The following is a 27,915-nucleotide window of genomic DNA, read 5'->3' on the forward strand; positions in this document are numbered from 1 at the left end:
GATCTCCCCTCCCCCGCTAGTAATTGGCAGACTGGCTGGGTCTATATCCGAGGAGGGTATAGGCATTTATCTGGATACATCTTGGACATGCAAACCCAATGAGCAGCAGCATAAGCTCTAACAGAAGTTTTTATTCCAAAGAACAACATTTTGCCATAAACTGTACACCGACCGGCCACAACGTTAAACCCACTGATAGGTGATTTACATTGATTATATCATTACAATGGCACCTGTCAATGGGTGGGATATATTAGGAAGCAAGTGAACACTCAGTTCTAGAATTTCATCTGTTGGAAGCAGGAAAAATGGGCAAGCGAAAACATCTGAGTGACTCTGACAATGGTTCACTAGTGATGGTTAGACGACTGGGTCAGAGCATCTCCAAAACAGCAAGTCTTGTGGGGGGTTACCGGTATGCTGTGGTTACCAAATACCAAGAGTGGTGCAAGGAAAAACAACTGGAGCATCTGTGGGATGTGCTGGAACAACAAATCCCATCCATGGTCCCACCTCACAACTTGTAGAACTTAAAGGATCTGCTGCTAATGTCTCGCTGCCTTCTTGTCTTGTATAAGTCCATGCCTTGAGGCATCAGAGCTGTTCTGGAAGCACAAGGGGGGCCAACACAACATTAGGCAGGGGGTTTTAATGTTGTGGCTGACCAGTGTAAATCCCTACAAGTAGGCACCAGGATTGGCTGACCCTTGACAATCCTGGTCTTATTGACTTTCTTTGCCATGAGGCTCAGGCAGCCACAGCTGGATTGGAAAGGTCAGCCGTCACCGGTGTGTCTCATCCCATTTATTTATAAAGGATGCAGTGGGAACGCTTCCAACTAAAAGGCTATCAACCATTAATCACTATCTCTCACAAACATCCGCACATTACTCTCCCTCCCAGGAGACGGCTGGAGTTAAATTATCTTATCGGTATCAAGAGGAGGAGCGAGTATAACAAACATATCACTTGGATCATTTTGTTTGGCTAGCATTAGAGAATCAGAAAGATCAGAAATTAAAACAATCCTATCGCTTGGGATGAATTCAGTGCACAATTCACATTATTTATTACACTAATCTCTACAGACCTACAGAGTTCACATCACAAACATCGTGGTTCTTGGTTATCTAAACCAGCGGTAGTCAATCAACACTCCGGATGTTGTGAACCACATCTGCCCTGATGCTTTGCAGTGCTAAACGCTTCTTACCCAATATCAAAAACAATTGAAAGAAAAAAAAAATCCTGAGAAATGGTGAAATAAAGTGAGTACGTATCACCAATAATAAACTTTCCAAAATTGCAACTTGCTTCAACAGGTTTTCATCAGGTGCTCGTCAAATGGACCCTATAAATACTGTTATAAATACAGTTATTGGGATGGGATTCTATATCCACCTGATGAAAACCTGTTGGTTGAAGCACATTGTGCTTTTTTTTAAAGCTTATTATTGGTGATAAGTATTTACTATATTTCACCAAAAAACCTCTTCCTCTTCTATCTAAAGTCCATTAAGGGGACAATTTGGAGCATATTAAATAGAGCCTGATCACAGCTCTAGTAGATGTGAGTGGTTCTATCTACTAAATAGTGCATTCTTTTACCTTTCATAGTACTAATTCATTGATTGGTGTGTTGGAGATTCCTCTTCTATCTAAAGTCCATTAAGGGGACAATCTGGAGCATATTAAATAGAGCCTGATCACGGCTCTAGTAGATGTGAGTGGTTCTATCTACTAAATAGTGCATTTGTTTACCTTACAGTATTACGCTAGGTCTAATTCTCATTGCTCTGTTATTTATCTAGACTGCTATATACTTTGTATCCTGTGTACCAGAAGATTTGTGGAATCGGTGTATGTTTTATATTTAAAGGAGAAGAATTAAAGAGGAAGTATTTTCCTTTTTTCTGTTTACTTTATACTATATAGTTACTATACTATATATCACTATGTTTGGTGGATATTTATAGCACTGTGTGCACTTTGTAGATTGGTTTATTTAATTCTCAAATTTCAAGTTTTATTTAAATTAAACTTGAACACTAATATTATTTCCACTAATTATTTCATTTAGCACTCGTTATTTGATGGAAATTACTGTAATTTCCTTGAAAGGATTCCAAGACGAGGGATACTATAAAGTCTAGACATCCACCCTCTCAATATGTTACAAAGAATTAGCAAACGCACAAAGAGAATCATTTCTAGTCCCATCCGTATTAAAGAACATATTTAAATAATAAACAAAACAATACAATTGAAATATATAAAGAAACATAACCAAAATAAAACAGGGGAAATGTTCAGATTCTAACAAGACGTTCTGCTAAACAATATAAAACAAAAAATAAGGTGTAACTATATGCTTCAGCGAAAGTCTGGTTACAGACGTGTTATCCTGCAATCACACCAGTGATACTTTGTCATTTCACAATAGTATTCTGTGCAGGGAAATTCAGTGTGTCCGGTGTGCATCCCATGCTTAAAATTATTATTAGCATGTATAAAGCACCAACATATATCACGGAGCTGTATTAATACCTTTGAGTGAATTGTGGTGAGTTAAAACTGTAAAAAAAAATGGATATTTCATATACTTTGTGCAGTGAAAATAGATGTGCAGATCAACAGATTTATTGATATATTGCTATAACATAAAGTTATCAGGAGATAATAAGATGTGTTTGGATTAACCCCTTGCTCACCAACTACAACTGGGGGTAGAAGATGCCACTGAATCTTTCTGTAACGGGGTATTTAATGTCATTACACGCAGATCCACCGAGAACCAGACGTCCCAGCCTAATTATCTCCTCCCACTGCGAGGACTGTTTTCCAACAATTTGATCGCATTAATAATTTACGCGGCATAATTAGAACAGCCATTAGGCTGGCTTCCTGTTTCTATCAATGTCTCATCAGCCCAAAGACCTCTCTAGGAGTCTGATCCACGACTATACACATCTGTAAAGCGTCCCCTTTAGTCTCTCGTAAACTAATGAAAAAGTTGTTTTGCTGACAAAGGGCAAATCGCTCAGCTCTCCTTGATTTCAAAAAGTAGTTAAAGTTCTCTGAACCATATTGGGATCAGGCAATCTCACGTCTTGCATATCACAGGGCGGCAATCTGCATTTAAAGTGCACCATTTGTACCAGAACGAGGGGAACAAGAGTCCAATCTGTCAGATGTTCGTGTTGCTGTTAAAATTGCTGCTAGATCCACAGAGCAAAGCATGATTTTTATGAAACGTTCTCTGCCGTGTTAACAGCTTTAATCAGGGCACGGGATGGATCTGCTCTACAATCTAACAACCATTTCCAATACAACTCATATTACGGCTCTTTGCAGTGATTATGGTGCACAGTCTTTCGATGACGTCTCTCCTTGGATACAAGTCAAGCTGCTTTTCAGCTGCTTGACAAATAACGGGACGCACCCAGCACCTAAAGCCCAGCGCCTCTGATCTGGATTCCATATTCAGCTTTGGACAGCAATAACGGACCGCATGCACCTTGGGTGGGATAACCCATACAGAAATAGCACACACAGACGTATTAAAGGCCCACTACAGGATGGATTTATTGGCCCATTTGTTTTTTTATGTCTTAAAGTGATACAACATTTTCAACATATGTATTATATATGTTTATATACAATAAGGAAGCTAAACAAATGAAGAAAAACTAAAAACAAAAAGTAGATTTATTGATGGCTTAATATCTTTGACTCTGACCCTTTCCTCCGATGTCGTCTTCACCCAGGTAATGGTTCTGATCTTACAGCCAATCCAGTTCTCAGACTTCTATGAGCGAGTTGTACTTATCGAGACCCATTAGTCCAATACAGCCACATGTAGATTCCCATTTATTCAAACAAAAAAATAGGAAGCGCGTGTCAATGGGAAGCACACAAATCAATGGGAAGCTCACGTGTCAAGGAGAAGCATACATATCAATTAGAAGCACACGTATTAATAAAAAGCACAGTTATCAATGAGAAGGACACGTATCAATAGCAAGCACACGTGTAAATGCGAAACACACATGTCGATGGAAAGCACAGTTATCAATGGAAAGCACAGTTATCAATGAGAAGCACAGTTATCAATGAGAAGCACAGTTATCAATGAGAAGCACAGTTATCAATGAGAAGCACAGGTGTCAATGGAAAGCACAGTTATCAATGAGAAGCACAGGTGTCAATGGGAAGCACAGTTATCAATGAGAAGCACAGGTGTCAATGAGAAGCACAGGTGTCAATGAGAAGCACAGGTGTCAATGGGAAGCACAGGTGTCAATGGGAAGCTTCCATTCATTCAGAAGGTAATTGTGACAGAACCATCCGTCTGTCTATTTGTTGTGGATTCGTCTATTTTATTCCGTCCGTCCAAATGACTGTTGCCAGGATTATAACCATACGAATGACTGTTTTTCCACGAATAAAGCTACAGAACGGATGGCCACCCAGAAGAGAAGTGTGCTGCTGGTTAACCTTTTGATCCCAATTAGAACGTTGTGGTTAACCGCAGACACTTCTCAATTAAACCGACTTCAGGGTGGCCGTCGTTCGTATGTCGACCACGAGGCAGCGGCCATTTTTTTAACCGTACGAAAGCCCAGCGGTGTTCGGCTCTGATTCCATGGAACTAAAAACGGACACTCTTTCTGCTGAACACCGCTGAAACCATGGGTCACCTGGCTGTCTCGACAAAACCGTACGAGTACCGGCCGTTCGGGAGTTTTACCGTGGACGAAAAGTACTTAACCCAGATAGCCTTCCCATGGAGTCGATCGCCTACCGAAAGACTGTAAGAACTTTGACTCCATGGCGATTGAACTATATGTATGGGATCTGAGCGCTATTCGTCAAATGTGCCCTCAGATCCCGGCTATCTGGGGATATGTGATATGGATGTGAAATGTACAGTTAATATAAAGTTATGCATTTTTATGTACTTTCTGGTTTTATATTTAAAATGGCGATGGGTCTTCGTCCTGGAGATAATTGCATTTCTTCCCAATTATCTCCAGGGCAGGAAGGAGGAAACCATATTGCATGGTGGGAAAAGTCTATGCCTGTATGCCCGGAATGTCCTACTGTACATCTGTAATTTCAGTCTTCCATTTGGTCCCCTAGGGGAGTGTCCACCAAGTGGGAGACCCGCATAAATACGGGCGGGTAGCCCACAGTAAATCGAGATCCTGTTTGACCCTCAATACGGAGCTTCTGTCTCGTTATTGGGGGGATTTATTATTCATTATTCTTAGAGACTGCTTATGGGAAACGTATGCCGCTTGGTGGATGTCGTGGTTCGGCTGTTAGCGGCAGTTCGTGAAGTTCTGTTCGGGAACCAGAGTCCTTTCACGGATCCTGTTCGGGAGATTACCGCTTCCCCTGGTTATGGTTCGTGGATTACAATTATACGAACAGAGAATTGATGCGGTGAGAGGGGAAGGTGAACTAAACGGCGCTTTTACTTATAGACACAAAGGGTGTCGTAACAGTAATTTACAGCAATTGTTCAATGACTGAGTTCCCGTGAGAGCTCTGTTGCAGCTATATCTCACTACCCTTAGTACAGAAAATTTAGCAAATTGTAATGTGGGAAATATTTAGTACTTTTCCTCCTTTGATCCTGAAAATGGAGGTGGGGGGGGGGGGTTATAGAAGAACCTTAAACCATGCATCGATCTTCATGCAATAAGATCAGACTGGAGCAATAAGGAAGGGGTTGTTCATGTTTTATGGAAATTATACGTCTAACACTTGGTAACACTTTGTTCTCGCACAGAGTAGACATAAGATATTCCGCTCCATCAATGTTGGATATGCCAGTATTATTTTGGAATAAACATACCCTATCTGAGCTTGGAGTGTGGTGTGAGTCTGATGTTTCTCTCCAAAGCACATACGTCGTCCATTACCAGTTAGATTACAGGCTTGTGCTCGGTTTCTGGCCTTTGTTATTGGCCCCATACCTGGACATACCCCAATCACCTGCCATACCACCCCTCTCCATCCCAATTAATCATTTCCTATCTTCCGATCGGACCATTTTAGATTTTTACTTCTTGGTTTCCTAAATAGTTACATAGCTGAAAAGAGACTTGCGTCCATCAAGTTCAGCCTTCCTCAGATATGTTTTTGCTGTTGATCCAAAAGAAGGCAGAAAATCCAGTCTGAAGCGTTTCCAATTTTGCAACAAACTAGGAAAAAAATCCTTCTTGACCCCAAAATAGTAGTCAGATGTCTCCTTGGATCCAGCAGCTATTACCCCACTAATTAGAAATTATATCCCTGTATGTTATGTTTTTGCAAGTATTTATCCAATTGCAGTTTAAACATCTGTATGGACTCTGATAAAACCACCTCTTCAGGCAGAGAATTCCATATCATTATTGCTCTTACTGTAAAAAAAAACTTCTTTGCCTTAGATGAAATCTCCTTTCTTCCAGCCTAAATGTGTGACCTCGTGTCCTATGTATAGCCCTATTTATGAATAGATTTCCAGATTAAGTTTTTACATACTACGAATAAGTGCAATCTTATATTTTATTTGTTTTTATATCATGTTACAAAATTTTGGGCATCAAGAACCTCAGCAAATTAGGTGGAAATAAACCTGGAAGGACAGTAGCAAAGAAACTGAGAAATTAAACTGAGATCTGATTTATGAAAAGGTCGCACTGCCTGTTCCACTTTCAGGACACTAAGAAATTATCCTATTTGTTAATATTTCACCAGTAAAATGATTTAGTTTGGTTCTTTATGGTTCAATCAAGTATGTGTTCTGTTGCTCACCCCGTCTAGCTGGATCCTATTTCTCCATATAGTTATATTACATGTTAATAAATGATATAGCAGGCATTTAAACGCGCATGAGATTTATATAAAACAAACGACATTAGCGAACGCACCGCAAAGAGTTAAAACTGAACTTTTTTGCTGCATAGCTTTAATTATTCTAATTACTAATAGTCGAGATTATTAACATCCCATATTTCTTTCTTTTTCGCTTTTAATATTTAAGTTCCATTAATTTTGTTTTTATGACCCTGTTGATTAATATTCATTTTTTTCTTTTTTTGACTTTTCATGTAATTCTTTTTTTTTTTTTCCCTTTTTTTTCACATTTTATTGTTCATGCTTTATGAGATTTGTATATTTGTACGATTTTGTCCTAGATCATTATGGTTATTTTATATGTATTGCATAAACCAAAGCTTATTTTAAAATTGTATTCGTTTTTTCAAACATACGAATTATAATTTGCAAATAATTCTTAGATGTATTTTTTTTTTTACAATGCTTTTCCAGCCCTCTTCAATGCTCTCGACATGTAATTGTCTTGATCACCGGAGACACTTCTTAGAGCAGAAACAATGGCTTACAATACAACCACAGGGAAATCACAAATGTTGCAAAAAAGACAACAATAGCCCAAAAAGTAATACTTTATATTCAGAAACTTCCAGGGGGGTATTTGTGTCTAGTAAAAGAAACATTTTCAGGGGAAGGGGATAATCTTAGAAGATGATGCACTCAGTCAGTCAAGTCTCCGAATCCCATAAAATATAAATCAAACTATTTTGTTGCTATGGAAACAGAGATGATCCCCTGTCACTTCACGCATCATGTGACAAAGTGGAGAGAAAGGAGTAGGGCAGAGAATTAAGGGGGCCTACATTTAGGTAACGGGGTCTGAGAGCATTATTTAGCCGAATGGCTGCATTTAGCAAATCCAACCGGTGAGCATCATTTTAGCCCCGCAGTGACAAGTTTATTGGCTCTCCATATCAGCATGATGCCATCTACAAGGGAAAAGTCGTAAAGGGGTTAAACGAAGTGAGACAGCAAGTCTTATTGGTAACGTTAGGGTGAGGGATTTAACATGTTTCAATATGGATACATCAATAATAAAATGTGGAAGCTGGTATATCATTACCTGAACCACCTGCGTTCAAGCAGGATAGGAACCAGAACAACATAATGTATACCAGCAAGTCTTCCTATCTGCTGAATAATCTTCCTATTTACCCTGAGATTCAGAGAATCTGTTATGCACGGTTGGAATCTGCAAATTCCTTCCACGAACCTGCGCTTTATCTCTTAGAACCTACCCATTTACCAGCAGGATCTCCTCTAGAAATCCGCTCATATGCAACTAGATAATCTGCTTGGAAAGTCTTGGAACAGCAAAATCCCCCGGGGTCGGCAGGTTTATCACGTTCCCCGGTGATTTATTTAGATATATCGTCACCAATTCTTGACACAAGTTGGTTGTGATGAGGGGGGCAGAAGATGACGCTATGGAGGAAGTTCAAAGATTGGCTGTAAACTTCAAAAGGTAAAACTGGACGATCTATACATTTGCTAGCAATTTGGCAAAAACAATGTATACATCAGACCTTGGCTTTCATATTCACTTGATGACAGCTAAGTGCACAGTATGACTCCTGCTACAGTGCAGAACAGTCTGTTCTTCCAGATCCATCATTCAACCTGAGCGATGCTGCTACACAGCCCCAAGCCGTCATATGTTTCCTGAATACATTATGTATACAGTATATTGCACAAGTAACCCCCCACCTCTCCCAGACTATTAGACATGTTGTAATGTTACAAAATGGAGCTACAATGGAATTGCAGACATTTATATCTGTCTATAAGACTTGTGCAAATATTTGTTTGAGCCGGTCCATCTGAATCTAAACATATTTTACAAAGACCCCGAAAGTGACCGACGCAGTGTGTGCTTTATGAAATACTAGAAAGGTCCACTCTAATCCTTACCCACACGAACCCATTCATCCGAGAATTACCTGCGGAGTCTTGATTCGGATGAACCAGATCCGAATTTGGAATTTGATTCGGATGAACCGGATCAACTATCTCTAACTCTGGCATTCTGCCACTGATTCTTGAACGTTCTGATACATAAAAACAGGACAGCTGAATTAATAATTTTATCGCCTTAATTTCTCCACTACTCTGCTACTTATGACAATATTATGTCGCCATCTAAACTCACTTCCAGATACCAAACATGGCGGAGCATGGAAAGCAGGGGAGGGCTGGCAGCCTTAGGTCTGGGGGGCAAATCCAGACAAGCCCATTGCACCAAGAGGAGTGTAAAAACACATTTGCCATGTGATTGAAAAGGGGGGGGGGAGCAGTCATTTAAACAGACACTCTTACTGATAGGCGCACGCACATTTGCTGATTTGGCACACACTAACAAACACACACTCACTGACAGGCACACACACACACACACACACAGACACACTGATATAGGCATACTGACTCACACAGACAGACATACTGACACACTGGAGGATGTAGAATCACAATGCAATCACTGGAGGTTCTAGAATCACTGCCACAGACGGGGTGTCAATGTAATCACTGGAGGTTCTAGAATCACTGCCACAGACGGGGTGTCAATGTAATCACTGGAGGTTCTAGAATCACTGCCACAGACAGGGTGTCAATGTAATCACTGGAGGTTCTAGAATCACTGCCACAGACAGGGTGTCAATGTAATCACTGGAGGTTCTAGATTCACTGCCACAGACGGGGTGTCAATGTAATCACTGGAGGTTCTAGAATCACTGCCACAGACAGGATGTCAATGTAATCACTGGAGGTTCTAGAATCACTGCCACAGACAGGGTGTCAATGTAATCACTGCCACAGACAGGGTGTCAATGTAATCACTGCCACAGACAGGGTGTCAATGTAATCACTGAAGGTTCTAGAATCACTGCCACAGACAGGGTGTCAATGTAATCACTGGAGGTTCTAGAATCACTGCCACAGACAGGATGTCAATGTAATCACTGGAGGTTCTAGAATCACTGCCACAGACAGGGTGTCAATGTAATCACTGCCACAGACAGGGTGTCAATGTAATCACTGCCACAGACAGGGTGTCAATGTAATCACTGGAGGTTCTAGAATCACTGCCACAGACAGGGTGTCAATGTAATCACTGCCACAGACAGGGTGTCAATGTAATCACTGGAGGTTCTAGAATCACTGCCACAGACAGGGTGTCAATGTAATCACTGCCACAGACAGGGTGTCAATGTAATCACTGGAGGTTCTAGAATCACTGCCACAGACAGGGTGTCAATGTAATCACTGCCACAGACAGGGTGTCAATGTAATCACTGGAGGTTCTAGAATCACTGCCACAGACGGTGTCAATGTAATCACTGGAGGTTCTAGAATCACTGCCACAGACAGGGTGTCAATGTAATCACTGGAGGTTCTAGAATCACTGCCACAGACAGGGTGTTCTAGAATCACTGCCACAGACAGGGTGTTCTAGAATCACTGCCACAGACAGGGTGTCAAGCTAAACAATGGAGGATCTAGAATCACTGCCTTGGGAGGTGTGTAAAGATGGCTGCTCTAGAATCATAGCTTGTATTTGTATCAGAAAGTGCCTCACTGCAACATGTGTTCCTGAAGTCCGTCACTGCACGGAATATATTCCTTTTATTAGTGGTATTCATAGAGCGTTTTACAATTACCGAAAGCATGAGGAAGGCCCTGCTCAAACAAGCTTATAATCTACGCGGACATGCAGTAGGTGGATATATATCATTAGATGTTTTTAAGCCAGCTCACAAGATAATGTGAATAAATTAGAAAAAAGTCCTAACTCTACAGCCATTGTGCAATATGTGCTGCTTGTAAAATATCCCTAAATTAATATACTGTATGCCTGCCGCGATAATAAATGGCAGTTCGATAGTATCCCAAAGTTGGATCAATTTATATAAAGCACGGATCGCTTGTGTTCCTCTTACAATATCTTTTCCACACGTGCAATGTGTTTTCCTGATCGCTGGCTTTACAATGTGTAAGGTCTGCAGGACGTGGTCCACAAAGGCACAGAAAGTTACACAATACAGAGCCATAAATCCCCTTCTCTTATTACCGCTGTGCGTGTGCCTGGTATGAGCGCTCAGAGCATTTTATGGGTCTCTTCATATCGGTGACATTGAGAGTGTCACAGGCAACCAGTGTTTATACAGAGAAGAGAACACTTGTCATTAAATTTAAAGGATTGGAAAGCTGATATTGCAACAAATGAATTGATGGATGTTTCCACAAAGAGGTAGAGACGGCAATTCGGATGCAAATAGAGTCCTTGTGGGAAAAGACAAGGAAAGAAATCTGATCTTATTATTGGAAAGATTAGGTGTCGAGTTGTTTCGGGTCTAAACAAAGACAAATTTTGAACTATGGGAGTCAATGCGACACAAAGATGTCTCAAATCATACATGTTATCCATATTACAACATAGAATGTGACGGCAGATAAGAACCATTCGGCCCATCTAGTCTGCCTAATTTTCTAAATACTTTCATTAGTCCCTGGCCTTATCTTATAGTTAGGATAGCCTTATGCCTATCCCACGCATGCTTAAACTCCTTTACTGTGTTAACCTCTACCACTTCAGCTGGAAGGCTATTCCATGCATCCACTACCCTCTCAGTAAAGCAATACTTCCTGATATTATTTTTAAACCTTTGTCCCTCTAATTTAAGACTATGTCCTCTGGTTGTGGTAGTTTTTCTTCTTTTAAATATAGTCTCCTCCTTTACTGTGTTGATTCCCTTTATGTATTTAAATGTTTCTATCATATCCCCCCTGTCTCGTCTTTCCTCCAAGCTATACATGTTAAGATCCTTTAACCTTTCCTGGTAAGTTTTATCCTGCAATCCATGAACCAGTTTAGTAGCCCTTCTTTGAACTCTCTCTAAGGTATCAATATCCTTCTGAAGATAGGGTCTCCAGTACTGTGTACAGTACTCCAAGTGAGGTCTCACCAGTGTTCTGTACAATGGCATGAGCACTTCCCTCTTTCTACTGCTAATACCTCTCCCTATACAACCAAGCATTCTGCTAGCATTTCCTGCTGCTCTATTACATTGTCTGCCTACCTTTAAGTCATCAGAAATAATCACCCCTAAATCCCTTTCCTCAGATGTTGAGGTTAGGACTCTATCAAATATTCTGTACTCTGCCCTTGGGTTTTTACGTCCAAGATGCATTATCTTGCACTTATCCACATTAAATGTCAGTTGCCACAACTCTGACCATTTTTCTAATTTATCTAAATCATTTGCCATTTGGCATATCCCTCCTGGAACATCAACGCTGTTACAAATTTTAGTATCATCAGACAGGAGCTGAGGTTGGTATCTGTTGTTGAGATCCGTAAAGCCTTGACAGAAAATGTTACATGGACCTGGTCTACACAATGACCTTACAGCAAGGACAAGAGCGAAAGAGAACATGAAACGTATTTAAATGAACACAGGTGTATATAGTAAAATGTGCTTCTCCAACACCTTACTATGAAAATACTAAATACAAACAAGACCTCGGTGTATACACTATCAAATACTTAATATAGTGGATTGAGTCCTATAATATAATGACCACGGCTCAGCTGATTGTATACAGTATCCAAAACATACAATGACATTTCTAAAAAAAAAACAAAGGAAAAACATATAGAAGAGCCAAACAGGATTATTAGCAATGACTCGTTTTATTATTCCATACAGATTGCACTGTGATTTTCCTTTGTTTTATTTTAGAAATGTTTTTATATGTTTTGGATACTGAATGCAATCAGCTGAGCCGTGGTCATCATATTATTGGATTCCATCCACTATACTAAGTATTTGCTTGTGTATACACCAATGTATTGTTTGCACCATTTGTATATTGTATTATCTGAAACTGATCTACCCAATGATCTCATAGAGGAGGAGACACAAAGCATTACACATAATGACATTTAAAGCCAGGACTGGAGAGACAGAAAAGGGAGAGAAAATGTTACCTAGAATGGATCTACATGGTGACCTTACAGTGAGGACAAGAGAGACAGAGGGGAAAAGGGAGAGAAACCATTACCTAGAATGGATCTACATGGTGACCTTACAGCGAGGACAAGAGAGACAGAGGGGAAAAGGGAGAGAAACCATTACCTAGAATGGATCTACATGGTGACCTTACAGCGAGGACAAGAGAGACAGAGGGGGAAAGGGAAAGAAAATGTTACCTAGAATGGATCTACATGGTGACCTTACAGCGAGGACAAGAGAGACAGAGGGGAAAAGGGAGAGAAAACATTACCTAGAATGGATTTACATGGTGACCTTACAGTGAGGACAAGAGAGACAGAGGGGAAAAGGGAGAGAAATCATTACCTAGAATGGATTTACATGGTGACCTTACAGCGAGGACAAGAGAGACAGAGGGGGAAAGGGAGAGAAATCATTACCTAGAATGGATCTACATGGTGACCTTACAGCGAGGACAAGAGAGACAGAGGGGAAAAGGGAGAGAAATCATTACCTAGAATGGATCTACATGGTGACCTTACAGTGAGGACAAGAGAGACAGAGGGGAAAAGGGAGAGAAATCATTACCTAGAATGGATCTACATGGTGACCTTACAGTGAGGACAAGAGAGACAGAGGGGGAAAGGGAGAGAAAACATTACCTAGAATGGACTTACATGGTGACCTTACAGCGAGGACAAGAGAGACAGAGGGGAAAAGGGAGAGAAAACATTAGCTAGAATGGATTTACATGGTGACCTTACAGCGAGGACAAGAGAGACAGAGGGGGAAAGGGAGAGAAATCATTACCTAGAATGGATCTACATGGTGACCTTACAGCGAGGACAAGAGAGACAGAGGGGAAAAGGGAGAGAAATCATTACCTAGAATGGATCTACATGGTGACCTTACAGTGAGGACAAGAGAGACAGAGGGGAAAAGGGAGAGAAATCATTACCTAGAATGGATCTACATGGTGACCTTACAGTGAGGACAAGAGAGACAGAGGGGGAAAGGGAGAGAAAACATTACCTAGAATGGATTTACATGGTGACCTTACAGCGAGGACAAGAGAGACAGAGGGGAAAAGGGAGAGAAATCATTACCTAGAATGGATCTACATGGTGACCTTACAGCGAGGACAAGAGAGACAGAGGGGAAAAGGGAGAGAAATCATTACCTAGAATGGATCTACATGGTGACCTTACAGCGAGGACAAGAGAGACAGAGGGGGAAAGGGAGAGAAATCATTACCTAGAATGGATTTACATGGTGACCTTACAGCGAGGACAAGAGAGACAGAGGGGAAAAGGGAGAGAAATCATTACCTAGAATGGATCTACATGGTGACCTTACAGCGAGGACAAGAGAGACAGAGGGGGAAAGGGAGAGAAATCATTACCTAGAATGGACTTACATGGTGACCTTACAGCGAGGACAAGAGAGACAGAGGGGGAAAGGGAAAGAAAATGTTACCTAGAATGGATCTACATGGTGACCTTACAGTGAGGACAAGAGAGACAGAGGGGAAAAGGGAGAGAAACCATTACCTAGAATGGATCTACATGGTGACCTTACAGCGAGGACAAGAGAGACAGAGGGGAAAAGGGAGAGAAAACATAACCTAGAATGGATCTACATGGTGACCTTACAGTGAGGACAAGAGAGACAGAGGGGAAAATGGAGAGAAAACATTACATAGAATGGACTTACATGGTGACCTTACAGCGAGGACAAGAGAGACAGAGGGGAAAAGGGAGAGAAACCATTACCTAGAATGGATCTACATGGTGACCTTACAGCGAGGACAAGAGAGACAGAGGGGAAAAGGGAGAGAAAACATTACCTAGAATGGATCTACATGGTGACCTTACAGTGAGGACAAGAGAGACAGAGGGGAAAAGGGAGAGAAAACATTACCTAGAATGGATCTACATGGTGACCTTACAGCGAGGACAAGAGAGACAGAGGGGAAAAGCGAGAGAAAACATTACCTAGAATGGACTTACATGGTGACCTTACAGCGAGGACAAGAGAGACAGAGGGGAAAAGGGAGAGAAAACATTACCTAGAATGGACTTACATGGTGACCTTACAGTGAGGACAAGAGACACAGAGGGGAAAAGGGAGAGAAAACATTACCTAGAATGGACTTACATGGTGACCTTACAGTGAGGACAAGAGACACAGAGGGGAAAAGGGAGAGAAAACATTACCTAGAATGGATCTACATGGTGACCTTACAGTGAGGACAAGAGAGACAGAGGGGAAAAGGGAGAGAAAACATTACCTAGAATGGATCTACATGGTGACCTTACAGTGAGGACAAGAGAGACAGAGGGGAAAAGGGAGAGAAAACATTACCTAGAATGGATCTACATGGTGACCTTACAGCGAGGACAAGAGAGACAGAGGGGGAAAGGGAAAGAAAATGTTACCTAGAACGGATCTACATGGTGACCTTACAGCGAGGAAAAAAGAGACAGCGGGGAAAAGGGAGAAAAAAACATTACCTAGAACGGATCTACATGGTGACCTTACAGCGAGGAAAAAAGAGACAGCGGGGAAAAGGGAGATAAACCATTACCTAGAACTGATCTACATGGTGACCATACAGCGAGGAAAAAAGAGACAGCGGGGAAAAGGGAGAGAAAACATTACCTAGAACGGACCTTACAGTGAGGACAAGAGAAACAGAGGGGTAAAGGGAGATAAACCATTACCTAGAACTGATCTACATGGTGACCATACAGCGAGGAAAAAAGAGACAGCGGGGAAAAGGGAGATAAACCATTACCTAGAACGGACCTTACAGTGAGGACAAGAGAAACAGAGGGGGAAAGGGAGATAAACCATTACCTAGAAATGATCTACATGGTGACCATACAGTGAGGACAAGAGAAACAGAGGGGGAAAGGGAGAGAAACCATTACCTAGAACGGATCTACATGGTGACTGTGGCGAAACCGACCTCGCCACGTGTCCTTGGAGGGGGCTGATTGCCCGCCTCTTGCCTTTGGACTATGGACCAGACTTTATGGGAATGTGATACCCCAGATAGCCATACCATGGAGCCTATTCATATAATGAAAGACTATGGGAAAGACTTTAGCTCCATGGCAATTGTACTGTGTGAGTAGGATCTGCGCGCTATTCGGTAGTTTGTGCGCACAGATCCCAGCTATCTGGGGATAGGTGAAATGTCTGTGTGTTATGTGTAAATGTGACTTTATGTATTTTAAAGTGTTTTATGTCGTTTTGCAACCATGTGGTTAATGGAGTCTGCCTCTAGTCCTGGATAATTGGATTACTTCTCCAATTAACTCCAGGGCAGAAGGGAGGAAACCAGGGTGCATTGTGGGGATGTTTTTCTGCCAGCCAGGAGGGACAAAAGATACTTTTAGTAACTTTTGAACCCCTGGTCGGATTCATGCCATTTTTTAATATGTTGTTCCCCTGAATGGATTGATTGTGGATATGTATTTTTATGTGAATGTGATGTATTGTTTTAAAGTTATGAAAGTTGTGTAAAAGTATATTTTACACTGTATGCATAATGGGATTATGTGTCACACTAAGGGGAGGGGATGTGTGGGAGGTAACATCTATGTCATTGGTTATTTTATGCCTCCCCCTGGGTGTGGCCTGTATGTGTGAGTTGGAAATAAAAGCCGGGCTGGATGAGCCAGTCCAGAGTTCCTGTTTAACCCTCAAAGTGATGTGTCGTCTCATTATTGGGGGGAAGGATTTATTGCATGCTGTTCCAGTTGACTGCTAGGAGTACAAGCCTATTCGTATGGTTCCTATTCAATGGTCTACAGTATTCATATGCTTGGGAGAATTTAAAAGGTTTCTCGGATCCAGTCTTCGTGTGTCTCCAGTCGGGAGAGTGGTGTTTGCAGTAGCTGCCTGTGCATCTGGAAAGGGGATTATCGCCTAAACTGGGTTTTATCCTCTTGTAAGTGAAACGGTCCGTTACAGTGACCATACAGCGAGGACAAGAGAGACAGATGGGAAAAGGGAGAGAAACCATTACCTAGAACGGATCTACATGGTGACCATACAGCGAGGACAAGAGAGACAGATGGGAAAAGGGAGAGAAACCATTACCTAGAACGGATCTACATGGTGACCTTACAGCGAGGAAAAAATAGACAGCGGGGAAAAGAGAGAGAAAACATTACCTAGAACGGTTCTACATGGTGACCATACAGCAAGGACAAGAGAAACAGATGGGAAAAGGGAGAGAAACCAGTAACTAGAACGGATCTACATGGTGACCTGACAACGAGGACAAGAGATAGAGAATAAACTCTGGATTGGATCTTCGAGATGACATCACAACAAGGACAAGGCACGCCATAGAAATAGAGAGAATTAACCTGGATCAGCTGTATAAAAGAAGGCACGTGATAGGAACAAAGGAGAGAATATTACCTGGATCAGCTGTATATGGTGAGCTGCTAGAGGGATTAGGGGACAGGAGTACCCATTGCTGCCTCTCACAATCGTCAAACACTAATCTATTCCTCCTCTCTCTCAATCTTAGATCCTCCGTCCCCTGCAACCTCTTAATCACTGCACCCCATTCCGCTTTATCCATTTTCCCATTGACTAAGTACAGAAGTTTTATGTGTATATCGCCTATATATTATTGATATTTTTGCTGTATTTCTGACATTTATTATATTATACTTTCTTTATACGAGTCCTGATTCCCCTGGGGAAAGATTGACCTCGCTGCCCAAAGCCAGCGGCCTTGATTTCCTAGTATCTCCTGCTTTTTTATCACTCTGTCATTGAGGCAGTGACACTGCTAAAGAGAACAGAAATGATTAATTAATCTGAAAGAAGGAATTATCACTTACTGTATATTATAAATCTGTCGCTAGCTGGGGAAATGTGCCAATTACAATAAAGTCAGAGAAAGCAGCACTTCCCCAAAATCAATGTAAAGAATAAAATTATTAAGGACCAATCGTTTAATATTATCTGCTGAGCATTAACAAACGCTACCATCTAAGGTGATTGCTAACTAAACAGCAAATATTCTGCACTGCAAATGTCCGAGAAATATTTAATATCTGAAATGGAATACGTATGTGTACTGCCACCTGTTGGCTGTTTTTATGTATTGCCTCAGTATGTGTGATACTATTGGTTGCCCCTCCCTTAATATGCAAATAGTCTTGGTACAAGATACATAGTATTTATTCTATATTTTAATCTTCTTCCTCATCTCCATACACTGTTTAATGTAATCATATACTTTTGGTAGTGTGTACCCAGTTATAAAATCTATTTTGATATTTTCTCATTGAATGAAAGAATGTTCACCATAAGTGATCTGTGCCCTTTAAAGGCCATATCCTATACACATTAACTCCACAATCAGGGGTATTTATTAAACTGAGAATTCTTGGAAATTCAAAGGGAATTTAAAATTTAAGATAAAAAAAAAAAAAAAAAAACTATTAGCAACGATGAGAATGATTTCCAGATTATTTTGTCATCAATTCACTTTGAATTCTCTCGTGGGGTCGTGGGGCATAATGTATATGACCTGTGATATTCTGTAAGCACAGCACAGAGCACACTGCCAAGAACATGCTGGAGGCAGAGTAGAAGGGACACTGTTGGTGCCATATTGCCTTTTCTCGTGTGTACAAGTAATTGTTTGTATGCAGACCCCATCTTTGATCACCTGTCTTTAGAATACATGAAGTCAGACACGTAGCTGTGAAATGATCTTTTTCGGCAGTTTTTGCTTTTCAGACATAGAATATATATAAATTGTTCCAGTAGACAATAGCTGGCCCATATCAACCCGGTGCCCAGTTATGTGATGGTGCGTTATTAAACAGCAAAATACCTTCAGTTCAAAATAGCTGAACTAGGATTTTTCCAACACAATTTTTTAACCCAACATTTGCGTCTCTATAAACCCCCACAGCATGCAATCGGCATGCTGACTGCAGGAATGTCCACCAGAGCGGTTTCCCGTGAATTGTTAATTTCTCTACCATAAGCTGTCTCTAAAGCTGTTTCAGAGAATTTGGCAGTACATCCAACCGACCTCACAACCACGTGTAACCACACCAGCCCAGGACCTCCACATCCAGCATCTTCACCTCCAAGATCGTCTTAGACCAGCCACCCGGACAGTTGCGGCAACAATCGGTTTGCATAACTAAAGAAATTCTGCACAATCTGTCAGAAACCGTCCCATGGAAGCTCATCTGCATGCTCGTCATCCTCATTGGGGTCTCGACCTGACTGCAGTTCATCGTTGTAAGAGACTTGAATGGGCAAATGCTCACATTCTATGGCGTCTGGCACTTTGGAGAGGTGTTCTCTTCACGCATGAATCCTGGTTTTCACTGTACAGGGCAGATGGCAGACAGCGTGTATGGTGTTTTGTGGGTGAGCGGTTTGCTGATGTCAACATTGTGGATCGAGTGGCCCATGGTGGCGGTGGGGTTATGGTATAGGTAGGCGTATTTTAGGGACAACGGACACAGGTGCATTTTATTAATGTTCATTTTGAATGCACAGAGATACTGTGACGAGATCCTGAGGCCCATTGTTGTGCTATTCATCCACGGCCATCACCTCATGTTGCAGAACGATAATGCACGGCCCCATTATGCAAGGATCTACAAACAATTCATGGATGCTGAAAACATCCCAGTTCTTGCATGGCCAGCATACTCACCGGACATGTCACCCATTAAGCATGTTTGGGATGCTCTGGATCGGCGTATAGAACAGCGTGTTCCAGATCCTGCCAATATCCAGCAAATTCGCACAGCCATTGAAGAGGAGTGAACTAACATTCCACCGGCCACAATCAGCAACCTGATCAACTCTATGCGAAGGAGCTATGTTGCACTGCGTGAGGCAAATGGTGGTCACACCAGATACAGACTGGTTTTCGGATCCCTCCAATACAGTAAAACTGCTCATTTTGGAGTGGCCTTTTATTGTGGCCAGCCTAAGGCACACCTGTGCAATAATCATGCTGTCTAATTAGCATCTTGATATGCCACACCTGTGAGGTGGATGGATTATCTCGGCAAAGGAGAAGTGCTCACTAACACAGATTTAGACAGATTTATGAACAATATTTGAGAGAAATAGGCCTTTTGTGTACATAGAAAAAGTCTTAGATCTTTGAGTTCAGCTCATGAAAAATGGGGGCAAAAACAAAAGTGTTGCGTTTATAATTTTGTTCAGTGTATATTTGAAAACTTGATTTGTTTACATTATAAACATATTAAAATAGGGTGGTAAAACCCACCATCTAGCCGCCTCTTTACAAAAGGCTGTAAATGCATTATTTATAAAATATATAAAATTGTTGTAGTAGAAAACAATCTAAATAAACTTTACCGGGGGGGGGGCAGCGCTGAGATTCTGAGAGCTGACTTCATCTGTTTGTAAAGCTTTAAAAAATATTATAAAATTCTCATGAAAAAAAAAAAAGAAATTTTGCCTCTGTACTGCGTGAGATGAATTCCCAGGATAGGAAAGGTCTTAGATTGTGGCATGGCCAAGAGACCCAGTTTACAGAAAACAAATGCATTATCACTTTGGTGATTTATGGGTCCATAAAGTAACAGTGTATTCAGAGAATCATTTCATCCCCCTTAACAAAACTGTCTGCGGCCATAAGGAAAATACAAACAGATGGAATCTCTTTACTCAACAATTTCATCCAACCAGCCCATCAGCTCTACGAATAACCATATCAAAACGAATTGTGCACCTAATATGCCTGGGAGCCTGGAGTGTCCCTTTAATAATATAAACCCACCCAGTATAACTAACTGTAACCTAACCTACACAGTGCACCTAACGTGTGTGGGAGCCTGGAGTGTCCCTTTAATAATATAAACCCACCCAGTATAACTAACTGTAACCTAACCTACACAGTGCACCTAACGTGTGTGGGAGCCTGGAGTGTCCCTTTAATAATATAAACCCACCCAGTATAACTAACTGTAACCTAACCTACACAGTGCACCTAATGTGTGTGGGAGCCTGGAGTGTCCATTTAATATAAACCCAGCCAGTATAACTAACTGTAACCTAACCTACAGAGTGCACCTAACGTGTGTGGGAGCCTGGAGTGTCCCTTTAATAATATAAACCCACCCGGTATAACTAACTGTAACCTAACCTACACAGTGCATCTAACGTGTGTGGGAGCCTGGAGTGTCCCTTTAATAATATAAACCCACCCAGTATAACTAACTGTAACCTAACCTACACAGTGCACCTAACGTGTGTGGGAGCCTGGAGTGTCCCTTTAATAATATAAACCCACCCAGTATAACTAACTGTAACCTAACCTACACAGTGCACCTAACGTGTGTGGGAGCCTGGAGTGCCCCTTTAATAATATAAACCCACCCAGTATAACTAACTGTAACCTAACCTACACAGTGCACCTAACGTGTGTGGGAGCCTGGAGTGTCCCTTTAATAATATAAACCCACCCAGTATAACTAACTGTAACCTAACCTACACAGTGCACCTAATGTGTGTGGGAGCCTGGAGTGTCCATTTAATATAAACCCAGCCAGTATAACTAACTGTAACCTAACCTACAGAGTGCACCTAACGTGTGTGGGAGCCTGGAGTGTCCCTTTAATAATATAAACCCACCCGGTATAACTAACTGTAACCTAACCTACACAGTGCATCTAACGTGTGTGGGAGCCTGGAGTGTCCCTTTAATAATATAAACCCACCCAGTATAACTAACTGTAACCTAACCTACACAGTGCACCTAATGTGTGTGGGAGCCTGGAGTGTCCATTTAATATAAACCCAGCCAGTATAACTAACTGTAACCTAACCTACAGAGTGCACCTAACGTGTGTGGGAGCCTGGAGTGTCCCTTTAATAATATAAACCCACCCAGTATAACTAACTGTAACCTAACCTACACAGTGCAGCTAACGTGTGTGGGAGCCTAGAGTGTCCCTTTAATAATATAAACCCACCCAGTATAACTAACTGTAACCTCACCTACACAGTGCGCCTAACGTGTGTGGGAGCCTGGAGTGTCCCTTTAATAATATAAACCCACCCAGTATAACTAACTGTAACCTAACTTACACAGTGCATCTAACGTGTGTGGGAGCCTGGAGTGTCCCTTTAATAATATAAACCCACCCAGTATAACTAACTGTAACCTAACTTACACAGTGCATCTAACGTGTGTGGGAGCCTGGGGTGTCCCTTTAATAATATAAACCCACCCAGTATAACTAACTGTAACCTAACTTACACAGTGCATCTAACGTGTGTGGGAGCCTGGAATGTCCCTTTAATAATATAAACCCACCCAGTATAACTAACTGTAACCTAACTTACACAGTGCATCTAACGTGTGTGGGAGCCTGGGGTGTCCCTTTAATAATATAAACCCACCCAGTATAACTAACTGTAACCTAACCTACACAGTGCATCTAACGTGTGTGGGAGCCTGGAATGTCCCTTTAATAATATAAACCCACCCAGTATAACTAACTGTAACCTAACCTACACAGTGCATCTAACGTGTGTGGGAGCCTGGAGTGTCCCTTTAATAATATAAACCCACCCAGTACAACTACCTGTAACCTAACCTACACAGTGCACCTAACGTGTGTGGGAGCCTGGAGTGTCCATTTAATATAAACCCACCAAGTATAACTAACTGTAACCTAACCTACACAGTGCACCTCACGTGTGTGGGAGCCTGGAGTGTCTCCCAGATTAAGAAGAAAAAATGAAAGCATTTCAGAAGGAAGTGATTTATTACACTGTATCTTCCCCAGGACACATGGAGACCAGGATATCTCTAACAGTACTAAATATAGCTTGGCGTCTCTGTGTTTTACTCAACACAGAAATCAATAGCAGCTTTATTGCATGGCCCCTCCAAGCACCAGGACCACTTGCACTCCTTATTTAACGGTCCCTGTCACTGTACCCACTCACCATATTTTTCATATTTTTTGCATTGTGTAAAATCACTCCAGCGATTTGCTCCCCACAGAGGAAGGCAAGTCCTTTATATTCATAATATGTTTGATGGTATAATACAAGGTAAAAGCTTTTTTTTTTTTGTATATTATGTTCAAATGAGACAACTCATACCCGGCCTCTGTGTTATTAACCGACTAGAGTGATGTCATTCTACCAACACGCCTCTGTGATGTCATACTGTGCCACCACTGCCAACAGAGTTCTGTGATGTCATACTGTATCACCTTAACCAACCTAGCTCTGTGATGTCATACTGTGCCACCACTGCCAACAGAGCTCTGTGATGTCATACTGTATCACCTTAACCAACCTAGCTCTGTGATGTCATACTGTGCCACCACTGCCAACAGAGCTCTGTGATGTCATACTGTGTCACCTTAACCAACAGAGCTATGTGATGTCATACTGTGTCACCTTAACCAACCTAGCTCTGTGATGTTCTACTGTGCCACCACTGCCAACACAGCTCTGTGATGTCATACTGTGTCACCTTAACCAACAGAGCTATGTGATGTCATACTGTGTCACCTTAACCAACAGAGCTATGTGATGTCATACTGTTCCACCACTGCCAACAGAGCTCTGTGATGTCATACTGTGTCATCTTAACCAACACAGCTCTGTGATGTCATAGTGTGTCACCTTAACCAACAGAGCTATGTGATGACATACTGTGTCACCCTATCCAACATAACTATGTGAGGTCATACTGGGGCAACCTACCTCCTGGCTCTGTGATGTCATACTGCGGCACCCTACCTCCTGGCTCTGTGATGTCATACTGCGGCATCCTACCTCCTGTCTCTGTGATGTCATACTGTATCACCCTACCTCCTGGCTCTGTGATGTCATACTGCGGCACCCTACCTCCTGTCTCTGTGATGTCATACTGCGGCACCTTAACTCCTGGCTCTGTGATGTCATACTGCGGCACCCGACCTTCTGGCTCTGTGATGTCATACTGCGGCACCCGACCTCCTGGCTCTGTGATGTCATACTGCGGCACCCTACCTCCTGGCTCTGTGATGTCATACTGCGGCACCCTACCTCCTGGCTCTGTGATGTCATACTGTATCACCCGACCTTCTGGCTCTGTGATGTCATACTGCGGCACCCTTCCTCCTGGCTCTGTGATGTCATACTGCGGCACCCTTCCTCCTGGCTCTGTGATGTCATACTGTATCACTCGACCTTCTGGCTCTGTGATGTCATACTGCAGCACCCGACCTTCTGGCTCTGTGATGTCATACTGCAGCACCCGACCTTCTGGCTCTGTGATGTCATACTGCAGCACCCGACCTTCTTGCTCTGTGATGTCATACTGCAGCACCCGACCTTCTGGCTCTGTGATGTCATACTGCGGCACCTTACCTCATGGCTCTGTGATGTCATACTGCTGCACCCGACCTTCTGGCTCTGTGATGTCATACTGCAGCACCCGACCTTCTGGCTCTGTGATGTCATACTGCAGCACCCGACCTTCTGGCTCTGTGATGTCATACTGCGGCACCTTACCTCCTGGCTCTGTGATGTCATACTGTATCACTCGACCTTCTGGCTCTGTGATGTCATACTGCAGCACCCGACCTTCTGGCTCTGTGATGTCATACTGCAGCACCCGACCTTCTGGCTCTGTGATGTCATACTGCGGCACCTTACCTCCTGGCTCTGTGATGTCATACTGTATCACTCGACCTTCTGGCTCTGTGATGTCATACTGCAGCACCCGACCTTCTGGCTCTGTGATGTCATACTGCGGCACCCTTCCTCCTGGCTCTGTGATGTCATACTGCGGCACCCTTCCTCCTGGCTCTGTGATGTCATACTGTATCACTCGACCTTCTGGCTCTGTGATGTCATACTGCAGCACCCGACCTTCTGGCTCTGTGATGTCATACTGCAGCACCCGACCTTCTGGCTCTGTGATGTCATACTGCAGCACCCGACCTTCTTGCTCTGTGATGTCATACTGCAGCACCCGACCTTCTGGCTCTGTGATGTCATACTGCGGCACCTTACCTCATGGCTCTGTGATGTCATACTGCTGCACCCGACCTTCTGGCTCTGTGATGTCATACTGCAGCACCCGACCTTCTGGCTCTGTGATGTCATACTGCAGCACCCGACCTTCTGGCTCTGTGATGTCATACTGCGGCACCTTACCTCCTGGCTCTGTGATGTCATACTGTATCACTCGACCTTCTGGCTCTGTGATGTCATACTGCAGCACCCGACCTTCTGGCTCTGTGATGTCATACTGCAGCACCCGACCTTCTGGCTCTGTGATGTCATACTGCGGCACCTTACCTTCTGGCTCTGTGATGTCATATTGTATCACTCAACCTTCTGGCTCTGTGATGTCATACTGCGGCACCTTACCTCCTGGCTCTGTGATGTCATACTGTATCACTCGACCTTCAGGCTCTGTGATGTCATACTGCGGCACCCTACCTTCTGGCTCTGTGATGTCATACTGCGGCACCTTACCTCCTGGCTCTGTGATGTCATACTGTATCACTCGACCTTCAGGCTCTGTGATGTCATACTTTATCACCCTACCTCCTGGCTCTGTGATGTCATACTTTATCACCCTACCTCCTGGCTCTGTGATGTTGTATTCACTGTGCCATTTCTCCACTACTCAGGGTTTCTGGAACCCTTATTTTAGAGCCCAGATGCTGATCTTTAAGTGCTTGTTGTTAAACGCTCCTTTTCTGATCAATAAAGCTCCATGCTCCCTCAAAAAACACCTGAGTTCTGTTTTCTGCACATAACCCCCCTGTTCTGGAGAAATTGATAATATGTTACAAGCGTCTCTGGCTCTAGGGGCATTTTGTTTTGGAAGTGGAACAAGACTTTACTTTTTCAAAATGGAAGAAATATATCTGTCGTATTCTTTTATAATGAAGAGAAACAATGACACTCTGTACAATAAAAATGCCTTTTTACCTCCTGGGATTGGTTTATTGAAACAGCCTGCCACCTGTTAGTGTTTATTTACTAACGCAAACATGGAATGTTATTATTATTGGCTCAGGAAAGTAAACAGATTAGAGCGTTTAGTGTGATACCTCGGAGTCAGGGAATAGACCCTCAGATTGGTGGAGAGTGGCTTATCTTTAATCAGTCACCACCACACAGGAAGGTCTACATTCTGTTTACTAAGCCCCTTTGGAATTTCATGAATTTTAACGGCCGATCAGCTAGATAAGTGCCTAGCGTACAGTAAGTGCGTAGCATACAGTAAGTGCCTAGCGTACAGTAAGTGCACAGTATACAGTAAGTGCCTAGCGCACAGTAAGTGCCTAGCGTACAGTAAGTGCCTAGCGTACAGTAAGTGCGAAGCATACAGTAAGTGCATGGCATACAGTAAGTGCATGGCATACAGTAAGTGCCCAGCATACAGTAAGTGCCCAGCATACAGTAAGTGCCTGGCGCACAGTAAGTGCCTGGCGCACAGTAAGTGCGAAGCATACAGTAAGTGCGAAGCATACAGTAAGTGCATGGCATACAGTAAGTGCCCAGCATACAGTAAGTGCCCAGCATACAGTAAGTGCCTAGCGTACAGTAAGTGCCTAGCGTACAGTAAGTGCACAGTATACAGTAAGTGCCTAGCGCACAGTAAGTGCCTAGCGTACAGTAAGTGCGAAGCATACAGTAAGTGCGAAGCATACAGTAAGTGCATGGCATACAGTAAGTGCCCAGCATACAGTAAGTGCCTGGCGCACAGTAAGTGCCCAGCGTACAGTAAGTGCCCAGCGTACAGTAAGTGCCTAGCGTACAGTAAGTGCGCAGTATACAGTAAGTGCCTAGCGTACAGTAAGTGCCTAGCGCACAGTAAGTGCCTAGCGTACAGTAAGTGTGCAGTATACAGTAAGTGCCTAGCGCACAGCAAGTGCCTAGCATACAGTAAGTGCCCAGCGTACAGTAAGTGCCCAGCGTACAGTAAGTGCCTAGCGTACAGTAAGTGCGCAGCATATAGTAAGTGCGCAGCATACAGTAAGTGCGCAGCATACAGTAAGTGCCCAGCGCACAGTAAGTGCCCAGCGCACAGTAAGTGCCCAGCGCACAGTAAGTGCCTAGCGCACAGTAAGTGCCCAGCGTACAGTAAGTGCCCAGCGTACAGTAAGTGCCTAGCGTACAGTAAGTGCGCAGTATACAGTATTTGCCATGTTTGTATTAAGTCATCTCTGTCACAAACCCCTCCCCAAAAAATTAGCATTATATAAAGATAAAATCATTATAAAATGCTCATAAAGACCGTATCCCTGAAATTCCAACCCAGTCAAAAGACATAAGAAAAAGTATGTTTGTTTCCAACGGTTGACAAAGCATGGAGCTACCTCAGGGTAGCATTGTCAAAGCTCTGTCTATAGAGAATCCTGTGTTCCTTGCCAGATCCTGATTTCCATAGACATCAGTGTGGAACTCCGCACATGCATGAGACTAAAGCACTGATATGGGCTCCTGGCAGATGAAGCAATGGGAACTATAGAGGACCTGCGGACAGACCAAAGCGCTGACGTTACCATCTACAGTCAGTGCAAAATATGCAAACACCCCAGACGCTCACAAAACCGATTTAGATATATTTTGTCAATGGCGAGACATACATTTTTATTTTCGCAATTGTACATTAAAAGTTTTACACTATAATGGGGCGTCTATTGCGTTAACACACACTATTCACGACCAACATGATGTGCAGGTTTATTTACTTTAACATTTATCAGGGGTAACGATAAAGTATCTGATCTGACAAAATTCTCCAACTCAGCCGCGGTCACAGCTTTAGTACTTGAGCCTGAATGTTTCTATTCTGACGTGCTACCATTTGGAATTTACTGAATAATCTTGTAAGTTTCAGATGATCCCAATAGTGTGTCCTGAACTCCTGTGAAGGATTGGGATCACTACAACATGAGTGTCTAGTGTAAGATCCAATAATTGTATAAATGGCAAAGTATCAGGACAGTGGGATCGTGATCGTCGA

The 27,915-nt window shown here is 42.6% G+C and overlaps 1 protein-coding gene across 2 annotated transcripts in view; it reads right to left on the bottom strand.

The window, feature by feature from the left end:
• CNTFR (ciliary neurotrophic factor receptor) overlaps positions 1 to 27,915 on the bottom strand; it is a 572,999-nt gene that overhangs the window by 473,362 nt on the left and 71,722 nt on the right. The window lies entirely within an intron of this gene.

The sequence above is a fragment of the Pelobates fuscus genome, chromosome 5, assembly GCF_036172605.1.
Source record: "Pelobates fuscus isolate aPelFus1 chromosome 5, aPelFus1.pri, whole genome shotgun sequence".
Classification (NCBI taxonomy): Eukaryota; Metazoa; Chordata; class Amphibia; order Anura; family Pelobatidae; genus Pelobates; species Pelobates fuscus.